At 41.4% G+C, this 16,581-nt stretch overlaps 1 non-coding gene and 1 pseudogene across 1 annotated transcript; both read left to right on the top strand.

Annotated features, from left to right (window-relative positions):
• The first annotated feature begins 7,919 nt into the window (after positions 1-7,919).
• On the top strand, positions 7,920-8,026 carry LOC147933163 (small nucleolar RNA R71). The gene has a single exon (XR_015576742.1). It is a non-coding gene; the product is annotated as a small nucleolar RNA R71 (small nucleolar RNA).
• A 2,466-nt stretch (positions 8,027-10,492) lies between these two features.
• On the top strand, positions 10,493-15,244 carry LOC147933162 (uncharacterized; annotated as a pseudogene).
• The last annotated feature ends 1,337 nt before the right edge of the window (positions 15,245-16,581 follow it).

Genomic DNA, 16,581 nt, shown 5'->3' with positions numbered 1-16,581 from the left:
GAACAGAAATAGAAACTACTACTAATGAACTAATGCAAAACAATCAATGAACTGAAAACTAAATGAATGCAACTGGAATGAAACAGGAATGAAACAGGACAATCACAAATCATAAACAAGAGTTCTGGGGATGAACTCGAGCAAGCACTCGACCGAGTGTTGGTCGAGTTGGCTAAATCCGGAAAACAGAGCAACACAAAAAAAACAGAGCAATGCAAATACAAATCAATCAACAAGCAAGCAACAAGATTAAGACTTTAAAATCAATAAACAAAGAAGGTCCTGAGGATGGATTCATGGGATGAACTAATCATTGTGGTTATCTAACTTGGTCAACAAATCTCAAGCAAACTTTGAGCTAACCTCTAGACATATAAATCTAAGACAAGTTTCTCCCACTCTCATGGTCAAGAAACAATCAAACCTATGCAATTCTAGACTTGTTCTCACACAGTAAAAAATCTACACAAGCAGGCATTAAGCAATACATCTCAAACCAAACAAGACCTCTAATCTCTTAGCAAGCCTAATGGTAAGCTCTAGATCTAGCCTTATCTATGCTTCTTAAACATTGGTGTGATGCTAAGAAGCTTGAAATCAGATCCTAACCTCTCAGTTCAAGATCAGCATTAAGAACATCTAGCCTAGAAGAGATCTACAACAATAAAGCTTGACCAAATCACACAAACCACAAGATCAATCCATCCTAACCCATCCTCAAGATCCTAAGCAAACTACTCACAACAATACATGATGAACAAAGTCAAAAACCTAGAAAATATTGAAACTTGCATTATTAGAAAGATTAAACAAAGATCTTCAATATTGATGAAAGGATCAAACTCAAATTCTCAATATCTTGAAAGTTATAGAACCAACAAAATACAAGAATCTAGTCTTCTTTCTTAAGAAAGTACAAGATCTTAAAAAATAAAAATGCAAAAGGAATAAAGCTAAAAAAGGTAAAAACTAGGTTTTGACAATATCTAAAAGCTGGACTCTTTTGGTGGCTGCAGGTACAAGGCTTTAAATAGTGGGGGAGTGGAAGCCCTAAAAATAGAAAAAGTCAAAGTAGTCAACGGCTCGGTCGAGTGGCTGGTCGAGCTGGCTTCTCTCGTGCAATCTCCACTCGGTCGAGTGTCTGGTCGAGTGTGCGGTCGAGTTGGACTCCGGACCTTGTTGTGTCAGCCTTAAGTCCCTTGTTTCCTCCTCATGATTGCTTCACATTTCTCCTCCATTGCTTCCATACTCTTAAGCTCCAAAATCACCTGTTTATGCATGAAAAGATGCAAATGCAATGCAACTAAACTCTAAAGCATGATTTGTCCTAAAGCTATGCAATAATGGTTAAAATGGATAGCAAAAGATGCAAAAGATGTGAATATACTAAGGGAAAACAAGGTAAAATATATGAACATCAACACTCCCAAACTTAGTCTTTGCTTGCCCTCAAGCAAATAAGCTAGGCATAAGAAGGTAAGTGAGGTTTGAAAGTGGGATCTCAGCTCCTAAAGCTTGCAAATAGACCATCTAGAATCAATGTCCAAGTTACTAATACTATGATGCAAGTTGAATGAGCTGGAATAAAAGACTTTAGACAAGCATATCACAACCTTTATTGATTTGAGCCTTAGATATCCACATGCATTCAAATCAACCATTTCCTTTAACATTCATTAAACAAGAACATGAATGAATTCTATGCAATGCTTAAACTCATTTGGCTTGGTAATAAAGGGTTTTGAGACAATGATGGTCTCTTTTTAGAGTAGGGCTTGTCAATATCAAGGTTCTCTCATGAAAATGGATTGAGCTTTAGAAGAATGCTAAAGGTAAGAACACCTAGACACATACAAGAATAAAACCTTGTCTACCCAAAGGCACCCAAAGTGTTTATCCTAGCAATCTAAACCCAAATAATCCTAGTGCTACCCTTTACTTCTTCTTTTCTCTTTAACCCTTTTCTCTTTTGGTTTTCAAGTCTTAGGAGAAGCTTTCTTATTTGATCTTTCTAGTGGGATGGGGGATTCTTACTTATTTGCTATGGTTCTCTTTCCTTCTTATTCTTAAGACATATAAGCATTTTGCTAAACTTTTCTTTTCTTTCTTTTCTTTTCATAACAAGAACCATCTTAAACAACACTTTTCTTCCCATCCTTTCACTAGACTTTGCTTAAATACAATCTCCTATTAAAGACTCTACCCTTTTTCTTTCTCTTTTCTTTCTTTTCTTTTCATAATAGCCAAGTCCCAAACCCAACAAGTGAACCACCTAGTCCTATCTAGTTTGAAAAATGCAAACTAGAACTACACAAGGTCTTACTCTTGTCAGTTCAAACCTAACACTTTCTACCAAGCTCAATCCCAAAAATAGGCCTCACACACTCAAGAATAAACAAGGCTTGAAAGAAGGTTTGGTTTAGGGGTAGGGGAACTGATCTTAATGATTTAATCAGCTACTTGGATCAACAAGAGTGGTAAAAATGAGAAAGATGATCCAAATATGTATATGGTATCCATGAGTTTAAAGCAATGCACATATTGATAATTAAAAGTCAATATTAGGTTCTTATAAATAGAAAATGGTTTCAAATCACAACATGCTTCAATTTAGACCAAATGCAATGCAAGAATTCAATGCTTGGTTCAATCTTATGCTTCTAACTACTCAACTAGCATCAAAGTACTATTAACTTGGGCATTGATCCTAGTCTAGTGAATTAAGCAAGCTAACAAGGAAATACTCATCATAGATCCCTAATGCAAATATTATACAATTCTACATGAAACATGCTAAACAAGATCCTAATATGCAATGCAAACTACATGAACACTCTTTTTTTATGAAGATTTTTTCAAAAATTTTCAAATTTTTATGGTTTTTCTATGCCTTAGATGCTTATGCAAGTGCTAACATGATGATGATAAAAATTTGAAATAAGAACACAAAACACAATGTCAAATGCTATCTCAAACCCTCCCCCAAACTTAAATCACACAGTCCTCTGTGTGAAAGAAATTTGATTGAGGATTCAAGATTAAAAACAAAACAAAACACAACATCAAATGCAATGATATTTACAAGTGAAGGTGATGGTGGTACCTTAGGGGTTGTGGAAGAAGTTGTCCTTATCCATCTGCATGCTGTCATAGGAGTAGTTGGTGTCAGGCTGGTGGCTTGGAGAAGGACTTTGGGGCAGCTCGATGACGGCGATCGACCGTGACTCGGTCGAGTGCGTGTCCGAGTGGGGGGGTCGAGCTGGACCGCGTTGTCAAAATGTTGACCTTGCTGCTGGCAAAACTGCTGGTAGAGAGCTGGATCCATGTAGTATTGAGGTGGGATGGGAGGGTATAATGGATAACCTGGATAAGCAGCTGGAGGTGGGAAGCCATAGGGTGATCTGGGAAGGTGCTCGGCCGAGTGCATTGGAGGTGCTCGGTCAAGTGCCTCGAAAATTGATGTTCTCGGGTACTTGAGCTCCTCTTCCTCTGATTTGGCTCATACATTAAAGCCCTAGCTGGTTCCACAGGATTTGCAACCCTTGAAAGTGCTCTAGTTGAGCTACTTCTCCTCAAAGGGCTTGAATGGCTAGGAGATGAGTTTCCACTCTTCAGCTCAGCAATCCCCTTTTTTAAGCCTTTGATAGACTTGGCCATGTTGGTCACCTTCTTCTTCAGCTTGTCAAACCTCTTTCCATGCCACTTGCCCCACTTTTGCAAAAGAGTTAATCTCTTGGCATTCTCCCTCACTCCTCTACTATCTCTTGGGTTGGGCTCATAATCTTCAAAGTAGAACTGCTCCTCTCCATCAGCTACTTGTGCATTCCCAGCTTCCTCAACTCTATGTTGAACCACTCCATCAAACCAATGCTCCTCAGCTGGCCAAAAGTCAATGTTGGCCCCTTCTTGAATGGTGGTGAGTTCTTGGTTAGGCTATATGAATTGCTTTTTCCCAAGTGTTGGAAGCTCAAAGTTGAATATGTGGTTCCCTTGATGCTTCTCCTTGGCTAGGATGAGAGTAGAAGTGAGGTAGCTTGAGTCAATCCATCTTGGTGAGACCCTCTCTCCTCTAAGTGGAACTCTAGCAGCTTGAAGGATTGGAGTGATGATGCCTCCAATGGTAAGTGCTCCTCTTGACCCTTTGTTCTCCAACTTTCCTACCCAACTTCTCAATTGGATCATGTGGTCAATGAGCACCATTCCTAGGTCAGTCTCCACTGTGCTCCCAAGGATGATGGTACCATTCCTTGCTTGAAAGATCACTCCATTAAGAGCCAAGTCAATCATCTTTAGCTCTCCCTCATTGATGTTCCCAGTTTCCTTCCTTGCAAAGAAGGTATTGGCAAGAGCCTTGTGGTAGTACCTTAGGACTGGGCTCCTTATCCTTGAGCTTTTGGAGTTGGAGGATGAGTAGTACTTGTTATCTCCAATGGTTTCCCACACAGCATACAACTCATCTCTTGGAACCATCAAACTCCTATTGCTCCCAACCTCAAAACCAAACACATTTGCTATCTCTTTCATTGACAGCTCATGCTTCTTCCCTTTGATAGTGAAAGAGATGTGACCAGCTCCAGATTCAGCACTCTTCCTTGCATATGTGTGCAGCTTGACAGTGGCTAGGAACTCACAGCTTTCCTCCTTGTAGCCCTCCATGCAAAGCCCCATGAACTTGGTGAGATTGCTCTTCTCAAAAAGATATTCCACATCCTCATCAATGGCAAGCTTCTCCATGGTCTCCTTGTGAGGATATCTAGTTCCCAAGAACTCCATCCTCATGAAAGCATCATAAATCTGCCTCTTTGACAGCCCACAAGACTCAGCTTCTCCATCATCCATCAATTCTTCTTCTTCACTCTCTTCCTCACTTTCACTTTCACTCTCTTCTTGCTCAACTTCAACAGCTGGCCTCTTCCCTTTGGCCTTGTGTCTCCTCATAAACTCATTGAGAGTAGGCTCTCTTTCCTCCTCACTCTCAGTCCTCTCAGGATCTTCCTCAACTGACTCTCTCCTTGGATACGGCATCTGGCTCGACCGAATGCTCGACCCGGCACTCGGTCAAGTGGTCGATCGAGTGGTCCGTCGAGTGACTCTCCCAGCTTCACCTCTTGATTCAAGGTCAGCATCACGACGTTCCATGGAGCTTGCAGCGGTTCGGTGAGACTTCTTGGTCATCTTGGAAGACATTTTCAAAAGAAACTGAAGGGAATAGACTCAAAGCTCAAAGTTAATAGGTTAGTGACCCAAAAACTTGAAAGAATAAAGCTTAAGCAAGAGATGAACTTTGAGAGAGATTTTAAAGCTTGAATTTAAATGTTTTGAGCAAATGAGAGAATGTGAGCGGCATAGGATCGTGCAAGGGCTATTTAAAGAAGCCAAGGGGACAAGGAGACAAGGGTGGAGCGTCCATACCATTCAAATTTGAATTGGGAATCTTTGACTTGCTTTTGGCTGTCACTCGACCCCACAGTCGACCAGCACGTGCTCGAGCTCCTTGACCAAATTTGAAATTTCAAAATTTTTCTCCTTGTTCTTCCCTCCACTCGATCATTCTAGAAGAATGGGAATCGAATGGGCCTCAATTAGTATCCAGCTCGGCCGAGTACCTCTCGTGGCCTGATCGAGTGGGCCTGCGAGTCTTCTTCTCCAAGTCCACATCTCTTCTTAACCAACTACATTCTCACTTAAAGCCTGTCCCAACAAAAACATAAAAGAAAACACATCAAAACTACTAAGAATTTAAACCATATTTACAAAGGATACCTTAGGGACTTCCTCCCTAGTGAGCTTGTTTAAAGTCACTAAGCTTGACTTTGGTTTCTTTCTTAACTTTGGTATAGATACCAAGGAGGTGATGAAATCCTCCCTGGAACCTCTTGGTCACTGTGAAGTTGATCCTTGATCACCTCACCCTTAGCACACAAACCATACTTCTTCTTGATTTTGAGCCTAGGTCTTGCTTTCCTCAAAGACCTCTTGTTCAGCTTGACTTGGAGATCCTCAACCATACTAGACAGCTCTTGAACTGACCTCTTAAGCTTCTCAACAGAATCCTCTTGAAGTGGGAGCTCAGCCTTTGGGGTTGCCTTATCACTTAAGCCTCCTTGACCACCTTTGTCCTTGATAGTAAAAGGCTGATCATCAATGGTTGGAAGGTTGGTTGGATTGTAGATGTTGAACTTCATAACTACATCCTCAGCAATGTTCAAGGTCACAAGACCTTCCTTGACATTAATGACTGCTCCAACAGTGGCTAAGAATGGCCTCCCTAATAAGATTGGATCTTCATGCTCCTTGTCCATCTCTATGACCACAAAATCAGTGTGAACCCTTGCCTTCCCTATCTTAAGTGGGACATTCTCCAACCTTCCAACTACCTCTCTATTTGTCCCATCAGCTAGGCACACATGGAGGTTAGTGGATTTAAAATCAGTTCTCCCAAGCTTTTGAGCTATGGAGTATGGCATCACACTTGTTGAAGCTCCCAAATCACAAAGGCATTGATTGTAGTGGAGGTAACTGATTGTGCAAGGCAGATAGAATGGCCCTGGCTCCTTAAGCTTAAGTGGGATGATCACTCCTCCAAGGTTCTCAAGATCCTTCTCATCTTGAGCTTGAGCCTTCTTCTTTGACAAGTCAAGCAAAAAATCTCTATAGAGAGGATATTGTTCATACTGTTCCAAAGCAGGTCCTCTCTCCTCTTCTTGGTAAGCAATGATGATCTCTTGAATAGCCATCACTTCTTCCTTTTTCTCAACCAAAGCTTCTTCCTTCAAAACCCTTTCTTCCTCTTGTTGCTTAGCCAACATCTCCTTTTCTCAATGATTTCCCTTAACTCCTTGATCCTCTGTGCTTTGAAACGCCCAGGGAATGGTAGTGGAGGCTTGGAAGCAGGAGGAATGTACTTAGCAGGCTTGACAGCTTTGGAGTCCCCAGCTCTATCGACCACTCGAGCATGCACTCGGTCGAGTGGCTGCTCGAGTTCCTGGTCGAGTTCTCCTGCGAGCTCCTGTTGCTTTGCACAGATGTCACTTGGGGCTTCAGTAACTAATGAATTCCCCTAAACTTGGACTTCACTGTCCTCAGTGACTTCTTCCTCTTGAAATTGAATGGCTTTGGCTGTGAACTCCCTTGGATTTTGAACAGCTTTTCCAGGGAGTTGGTTGGGTTTTTGAGCTGAAGTAGATGCTATGTTACCCTCCATATACTTCACTCTTGAATTAAGACCCTCAAACTTCATATTCAGATCATTGTACTGTGATGTTAACCTTTGGTTCAACTCAGCAAACTGCTTGGCTTCCTCAATCTTACCTTGTGTTTGCCCAATCAACAATTGTTGCATCATAGCTCTTAACTCTTGTTATTGGCCTTGGTTAGTCTGAAACCCTGGTGGGGGACACAACTGAGGCTGGAACACTTGATGTTGTTGTTTGGGGATGTAGGTTTGTTACTGTTGAGGCTGTTGAGGTGGATAGACTTGGTCTTGAGGATTAGCCACATTGGTACTCCTATAATAGATATTGTTGTTCTTGAAACCCCCTTGGTTGTAGCCTTTGAATCCTCCTTGATTCTGCATGTAGCACAACTCAGCAAACTCAGTCTCCCCCTCTTGAACTTGAGCTTCTTCTTCACCAATGAAATGAATGGACTTGGACTGGCTAAGAAGAATCTTGTCAAGTTTCTCATTGACCATCTTCAAGTCCTTCTTATACTTGTCCTCTTGATCAGTTGAGGAGCTCCTTATGGTCCTATCATAGTCCTCATTATAGTTGCCATCTGACTGAGCAAGATTCTCAACTAATTCCCAGCCTTCTTCCACATTCTTGTTGAGGAAGTTGCCATTAAAAGCTGTGTCAAGCAACATCCTTATCTTTGGAAGCACTCCTCTATACAAGGTACTCAAGACTGACTCATTGCTGAAACCATGATGAGGACATTGAGTCTAATATCCCTTGAACCTCTCCCATGCCTCACAAAAGGTCTCATTGTTCCTTTGAGCAAACCCAGAAATTTCATTCCTCAATCTAGCTGTCCTAGCATTGGAGAAGAATTTGGCTAAGAAAGCCTTCTTGCAAGCATCCCATGTGGTAATTGCTCCAGTAGGAAGAGTCTTCTCCCAAAGGTGTGCCTTGTCTCCAAGTGAGAAGGGAAAGAGCCTCAACTTGAAACCATCTTCACTCATCAAGGGTTAGACCACAGATTCTATCAAACTCATCATGGTGATCAAGTGGATCCTCCATTGGCAGCCCATGAAACTTGTTGGCTTGAATCATGGAGATCAGTCCACTTTTGATCTCAAAGTTGTTGTTTGCTACAGTTGGAGGCACAATTCTTTTACTTGTTTGATCTGAGAAGTGAGTAATATCTTCTCAACTTGTTTTCTTCTTAGTGTGTCATATCTAAGTTGAATTCGAGCCTGAAGTCTAAGATATTTTCATCTCTCTTGGAAGTTCACTTCAATCCCCCTTTTCATCCGCTGCATCATTTCATCATTCACTCATCTTCGATCCGCTGCATAAACCACCCCTTCACCTTCCATTTGATCGATTGAAACAAGAGTATTTGTGTGGTGGTGAATGATGATGAATGTAAGCAATGGTGATATGAATGGAATGATGGATGGGTGTTTCAATTCCCCTTATGCTATTGCAGTACAAGAGGTATCAATCCTAAATGAGTGTTTGTGAACAATTAAGATATGCATATGAATCTAAGTTAAGACAAATGTAAAGATTGCTTGTCACTAACAATCCTAAGATGAAAATGTTAAATGCAGAAAATAAACTACAAGAACCAAGAACTAAATGCAAATGAAACTGAATGATTGTAACAGTAATGAAGCAAGAACAGAAATAGAAACTACTACTAATGAACTAATGCAAAACAATCAATGAACTGAAAACTAAATGAATGCAACTGGAATGAAACAGGAATGAAACAGGACAATCACAAATCATAAACAAGAGTTCTGGGGATGAACTCGAGCAAGCACTCGACCGAGTGTAGGTCGAGTGAGAGGTCGAGTTGGCTAAATCCATAAAACAGAGCAACACAAAAAAACAGAGCAATGCAAATACAAATCAATCAACAAGCAAGCAACAGGATTAAGACTTTAAAATCAATAAACAAAGAAGGTCCTGAGGATGGATTCATGGGATGAACTAATCATTGTGGTTATCTAACTTGGTCAACAAATCTCAAGCAAACTTTGAGCTAACCTCTAGACATATAAATCTAAGACAAGTTTCTCCCACTCTCATGGTCAAGAAAAAATCAAACCTATGCAATTCTAGACTTGTTCTCACACAGTAAAGAATCTACACAAGCAGGCATTAAGCAATACATCTCAAACCAAACAAGACCTCTAATCTCTTAGCAAGCCTAATGGTAAGCTCTAGATCTAGCCTTATCTATGCTTCTTAAACATTGGTGTGATGCTAAGAAGCTTGAAATCAGATCCTAACCTCTCAGTTCAAGATCAGCATTAAGAACATCTAGCCTAGAAGAGATCTACAACAATCAAGCTTGACCAAATCACACAAACCACAAGATCAATCCATCCTAACCCATCCTCAAGATCCTAAGCAAACTACTCACAAAAATACATGATGAACAAAGTCAAAAACCCAGAAAATATTGAAACTTGCATTATTAGAAAGATTAAACAAAGATCTTCAATATTGATGAAAGGATCAAACTCAAATTCTCAATATCTTGAAAGTTATAGAACCAACAAAATAAGCTGGTCGAGCTGGCTGGTCGAGCTGGCTTCTCACGTGCAATCTCCACTCGGTCGAGTCCTCCTCAGCACATGGTCGAGTGTTTGGTCGAGTGTGCGGTCGAGTTGGACTCCGGACCTTGTTGTTTCAGCCTTAACTCCCTTGTTTCCTCCTCATGATTGCTTCACATTTCTCCTCCAGTGCTTCCATACTCCTTAAGCTCCAAAATCACCTGTTTATGCATGAAAAGATGCAAATGCAATGCAACTAAACTCTAAAGCATGATTTGTCCTAAAGCTATGCAATAATGGTTAAAATGGATAGCAAAAGATGCAAAAGATGTGAATATACTAAGGGAAAACAAGGTAAAATATATGAACATCATCGATCCATTGCATCTTTGTCCCTTGATCATCATCAATCCGTCCGAATCATCTTTCAAACCTTGCGAGTGTGTTCTTGGGAGCAGATTCCCCACCTAGGAGTCTATCATGTGGTATCAGATCAACCACTCTGCAACCAGGTTTTGAAATTCCAATCGTCACTTTTTGTGTTTTTCAGATCTGTCGATTCATCTTACAAGAGTTTTATAAAATGTTTTACTCGTTCAAAAATTACGAAATCAACTGTTTTAGAACCAGGAACGAGTCTAGTATTTTTGAAAATTGATTTGAGAATTTTTGGATTCGTTTTCATAATTTTCCCTGATCCGTTTTCATTTACGTGTTTTTGGAACAATTTACTGGTGGATCTTTGTTTTCTTTGCAGGTACCATGGTGACGTCGGAGGAGGAAGAGTCATCAACTTCTAGCTTGGAAAGGAAGATCCTTAAGTCAGTCACTGCAGCTATGACAACCATGCTTGATGCAAGACTTGGCGCTCTACATTTGAATCAACCCAACCCGGAAGCAAATCAGCGTCAAAGGCAGAACCAGGAGGAACCAAGACCTAACGACGAGACTAGGGAGTACTACAGTCACAGTTCTTCACACAGCAGTCAGCAGAGGCGTCAACGTGAACGTCCAGTCCCAAGAGATCCTTTAGGAGGCCTCAAGTGCAAGATCCCTGCCTTCCACGGAACCAGCAACCCGGATACCTACTTGGAGTGGGAGCAGAAAATCGAATTAGTCTTTGTTTGTCAAGAGGTCACTGAGGTCAACAAAGTTAAACTTGCTGCTACTGAGTTCTACGACTATGCTCTAAGTTGGTGGGATCAGCTTGTTACCAGCCGCAGACGTACCGGAGACATACCGATCGAGACATGGAACCAGTTGAAGACCGTCATGCGTAGGAGGTTTGTGCCGAGTTACTATCATCGTGATCTTCATCAGCGTTTGAGGAATTTGGTTCAAGGAAGCAGGTCAGTTGAAGAATACTTCAAGGAAATGGAAACCTTAAAGCTTAGAGCCGATATTCATGAGGATGGAGAAGCTATGATGTCGCGATTCATGGGAGGTCTTAACCGCGAAATCCAAGACCGTCTAGAGAGCCAACACTATGTGGAAATCGAGGAGATGCTTCACAAGGCAGTCTTGTTTGAACAGCAAATCAAAAGGAAGAACTCTCGATCTAGCTTCAGCACCGCCAAGACCAGCTACAGCTCAGGAAAGTCAAGTTACCAAAAGGAGGACAAGCCCGGCTACCAGAAGGACTACAAGCCATTCGTCAAGCCGAAACCGATGGAGTCATACCCGAAAGGTAAGGGTAAGGAAGTGATCAAGAGGACAAGGGATATTCGTTGCTTTCAGTGTCAAGGACTTGGACATTACGCAAGCAAATGTGTCAACAAAAGGATCATGGTTCTTAAAGAAAATGGCGAGGTTGAGTCTGAAGAAGAGCGTTCAGAAAACGACTCTGCGGAAGAGGGTAGCCCCAGCTAAAGGAGAGCTGCTGGTTGCTAGGAGATCGTTGAGTGTTCTAACCAAATCAGAGGAGCAAGCGCAAAGAGAAAACTTGTTCCACACACGATGTTTAGTCAAGGATAAGGTATGTAGTTTAATTATCGATGGTGGTAGTTGTACTAATGTTGCAAGCAGGACTATGGTGGAAAAGCTTGGCTTAGAAGTGCTCAAACATCCAAAACCCTATGCGCTTCAATGGCTGAACAAAAAAGGTGAGATGTCTGTCAAGGAGCAAGTCAAGGTGCCTCTATCAATTGGTAAGTATCAGGACGAGATCATGTGTGACATACTTCCGATGGACGCTAGCCACATCCTTCTTGGACGTCCATGGCAATCAGACCGACAAGTTCACCATGATGGCTTCACCAACCGACACACCTTTGAACACAATGGCCGCAAGACGACTCTCATTCCAATGACGCCACATGAGGTCTATCTTGATCAGCTTAGCATGAAATAGCGAACCGCCAAACAAACTGAACCAACCGATAACAAGGGTAAGAGTAAGGTAAGTCACAATAGTTTACTTTTTGTTTATAAAGAGACACTTGCTTGTTCTACTAACCCCGAACCGGTGCTACTGAGTAAAGTTGAGTTGGTTTTGCAAGAATATAATGATGTGTTTCCGGAAGATAATCCCATTGGTCTTCCACTAATTCGAGGGATCGAGCATCAACTCGACTTTGTGCCGTGAGCCGCTTTACCGAACCGACCAGCTTATCGCACCAACCCAACCGAATCAAAAGAGCTTGAAAGACAAGTGAACGAGCTGATGGACAAAGGACATATTCGAGAGAGCATGAGTCCATGTGCCGTTCCAGTTTTGCTCGTACCAAAGAAAGATGGGAGTTGGCGAATGTGCGTGGACTGCCGAGCCATCAACAATATAACGGTTAAGTATCGCCATCCTATCCCTAGACTAGATGATATGCTTGATGAATTGCATGGTTCTAGCATCTTTTCTAAAATTGATCTTAAAAGTGGATATCATCAAATCCGTATGAAAGAAGGTGATGAGTGGAAAACGGCTTTTAAAACCAAACAAGGGTTATATGAATGGTTAGTCATGCCGTTTGGGTTAACTAATGCGGCTAGCACTTTCATGAGATTGATGAATCATGTCCTTAGGAAGCATATTGGTGATTTTGTTGTGGTTTATTTTGATGACATTTTGGTTTACTGCAAAAATTTAGATGATCATGTCATGCATCTTAAACTCGTTTTAGAATTGCTTTGCAAGGAAAGGCTTTATGTAAACTATAAGAAGTGCACCTTCTGCACAGATAATCTTGTTTTCCTAGGCTTTGTTGTAAGTGCAGATGGAATCAAGGTTGATGAGGAGAAAGTCAAGGCAATCAAAGATTGGCCAAGTCTTACAAATGTGAGTGAGGTGAGGAGCTTTCACGGCTTAGCAGGATTCTACCGACGGTTTGTCATGGATTTTAGCACCATTGCCGCACCGCTTACGGAGGTCATCAAGAAGGACGTTGGTTTCAAATGGGAAGCTGCACAAGAAAATGCCTTCCAGGCTTTGAAAGAGAAGCTTACTAATTCCCCTGTTTTAATTCTTCCAAATTTTATGAAAACTTTTGTGATTGAGTGTGATGCCTCAAGGATAGGTATTGGAGCTGTTTTGATGCAGGATCATAAGCCCATAGCTTTCTTCAGTGAGAAACTTGGAGGAGCTACACTCAATTATCCGACCTACGACAAAGAGCTTTATGCTTTGGTCCGAGCCCTACAAACGTGGCAACACTATCTCTGGCCGAAGAAGTTTGTCATTCATACTGACCACGAGTCTCTTAAGCACCTCAAGGGTCAACAAAAGCTCAACAAACGTCATGTGCGGTGGGTCGAATTCATAGAAACTTTCCCATATGTGATCAAGTACAAAAAAGGTAAGCATAATGTCGTTGCCGACGCATTATCTCGGAGGTATGTTTTGCTTACTTCTTTGGATGCAAGATTGCTAGGTTTTGAGCAAATAAAAGACTTGTATGCTGATGATTCTGATTTTAGCAAAATATTTCAATCTTGTGAGAATTTTGCTTTTGGAAAGTATTATCGGCATTAGGGTTACTTGTTCTTTGAAAATAGACTTTGTGTGCCTCACTCTTCTTTGAGAGAATTGTTTCTAAGGCACATGGAGGTGGTCTAATGGGTCACTTTGGAGTTGCTAAGACTTATAAGGTGATGCAAGAACATTTCCACTGGCCGCATATGAAAAGAGATGTTGAACGCCTATGTGAACGATGTGCGACTTGTAAACAAGCTAAGGCTAAGGTTCAATCCCACGGTTTGTATACCCCTTTACCTATTCCTTTGCATCCTTGGACTGATATATCTATGGATTTTGTGGTTGGATTGCCTAGGACGAGGGCTGGTAAGGATTCTATTTTTGTGGTGGTTGATCGCTTTTCAAAAATGGCACATTTCATTCCTTGTCATAAAACTGATGATGCATCTCATGTTGCTAGCTTGTTCTTTAGGGAAGTTGTTCGTTTGCATGGCATACCTAAGACCATAGTTTCTGACCGTGATACTAAGTTCCTTAGTTATTTTTGGAAAACTTTGTGGTCTAAGTTAGGAACTAGATTGCTTTTCTCTACTACATGTCATCCGCAAACTGATGGGCAAACTGAAGTTGTGAATCAAACTTTGTCTACTTTGTTGCGTGTGCTTATCAAAAAGAACCTTAAGACTTGGGAGGATTGCTTGCCGCACGTAGAATTTGCTTATAATCATTCTATGCATTCTGCGACTAAGTTTTCTCCATTTGAAATTGTTTATGGGTTCGACCCCACTTCTCCTTTGGATCTAATGCCTTTACCTTTGAGTGGGAGAACAAGTCTTGATCGCAAGAAAAAGGCCGATTTAGTTAAACAAGTTCACAAAAAGGCTAAGGAGAATCTGGAGGCCCGAACAAAGCTGTATGAGGAATATGCCAACAAAGGGCTTAGAGAGGTCGTCTTCAATGAGGGTGATCAAGTGTGGGTTCATCTTCGGAAGGAGCATTTCCCGGAGGAGCGAGCATCCAAACTAATGCCAAGGATTGATGGACCATTCACCGTGCTCAAACGAATCAACAACAATGCCTACCAACTCGACCTCCAAGGTAAGTACAAAGTTAGTGGCAGTTTCAACGTTTCTGATCTTCTTCCTTATTGTGCAGATAATTCGGATTTGAGGTCAAATCCTTTTCAAGTGGGAGAGGATGATGAGACCATGGCCAGCTCAACCAAACCGTACAAACCTGAGGAGCAGCTTGAACCAGAGGAAGACGTTCTGCCAGAAGAGGAAGACGTTCTGCCAAAAGAAAAAGGCGTTCTGCCAGAAGAGGAAGACGTACTGCCGATGGAAGAAGGAGTTCTGCAGGAAGCCTTGTATGTTCCGAACGGTCCATTAACAAGATCAAGATCTAAGAGGTTCAACCAAGCCATTACTGGACTACTCAAGGAGCTGTACAAGAAGCTAGAAGACATGACTCAAACCACTTGGACGTTGCTCACAGTTCAAGGTGCTCGGTAAAGGGTAAAGTGTTGCTTTGGTGCTCTTTTTCCCTTGGTCAAGTTTTGTCCCATTGGGTTTTCTTGACAAGGTTTTTAATGAGGCCTAAGTAACATTTTCAAGCTCCCTTTGCCAGCCCAAGTCGTGGTGCAAGGCCCATTACAAAGCCTTGGCCCATTTTCTTTCTATCTCTTTGCATTTATTGCTTTTGTAATTTCCAAGACTTTGTGCATGAGCTTGCATGAGTGTGGCCTCTTGCATGAGCTCGACATCTTCTCCTTCTAGACTCTTCTCCTTCGTCCCCCTTTTTCTATTTAAACTCCTTGTATCTCTCTTTTATTTCTCATCAAACATTTTAATCAAAAACCTTTCTTTTACTTGTTTGATCTGAGAAGTGTGTAATATCTTCTCAACTTGTTTTCTTCTTAGTGTGTCATATCTAAGTTGAATTCGAGCCTGGAGTCTAAGAGATTTTCATCTCTCTTGGAAGTTCATTTCAATCCCCCTTTTCATCCGCTGCATCATTTCATCATTCACTCATCTTCGATCCGCTGCATAAACCACCCCTTCACCTTCCATTCGATCGATCCATTGCATCTTTGTCCCTTGATCATCATCAATCCGTCCGAATCATCTTTCAAACCTTGCAAGTGTGTTCTTGGGAGCAGATTCCTCACCTAGGAGTCTATCAGGTTTATATATGGAAACCCCTTTGACCTAGTTTACCAGACCTGCCCGATGGTCTACTCGACGAGGTACACGAGGACGAGATCGGGTTACACCTCGGGTAGATCTTTGGGTTTTCTTCTTGTTCTTGGATCTTCCTCAATTGTGTTGGGATTCAGACTTGTTCTTCCAGCTCGATGGCTCCTTCGGGTACATGCTCGGGTTTGTCCTTGTTTTTCCCCATTTTAGGCTCTTCAGCACCTGTTTTCATCCAAAACATGCAAATGCAAAAATGCAACACCCTAAATGGTCTAAAAGTGAATTTCTACAGTTAATGACCTAAAAATGCTAAGTTAGAGGTATGAACAATACAAAATATGGACAAAAAAGGATGCTAAAAACATGTAAATTAGAGAGTTATCAGTTTTCTTGACAAGGTTTTTAACAAGGCCTAAGTAACATCTTTATATCCCCTTTACCAGTCCAAGTCGTGGTCCAAAGTTTATTACAAAAGCCTTGGCCCATTTCCTATCTCTTTCTCATTCAAAACAATGTATTTAATGTTTTGTCATTTCCTAGACATTTTTGAATTAGCTTGACTTTGTTAAAGCTCTTTCAAAGCTGTCTAGGGTTTTCTCTTCTCTCCTTCGTCCCCCCCTTCTCCTATAAAAAGACAATGTATCTCTCTTTCATTTCTTATCCAACATTTTAATCAAAAACCTCTTTCTACTTGTTTGATCTGAGAAGTGTGTAATATCTTCTCAACTTATTTTCTTCTTAGTGTGTCA

Source organism: Camelina sativa, chromosome 12 (genome assembly GCF_030686135.1).
Source record: "Camelina sativa cultivar CO46 ecotype springtype chromosome 12, ASM3068613v1".
Lineage (NCBI taxonomy): Eukaryota > Viridiplantae > Streptophyta > Magnoliopsida > Brassicales > Brassicaceae > Camelina > Camelina sativa.
This window is presented reverse-complemented; position numbering and strand designations above follow the sequence as displayed.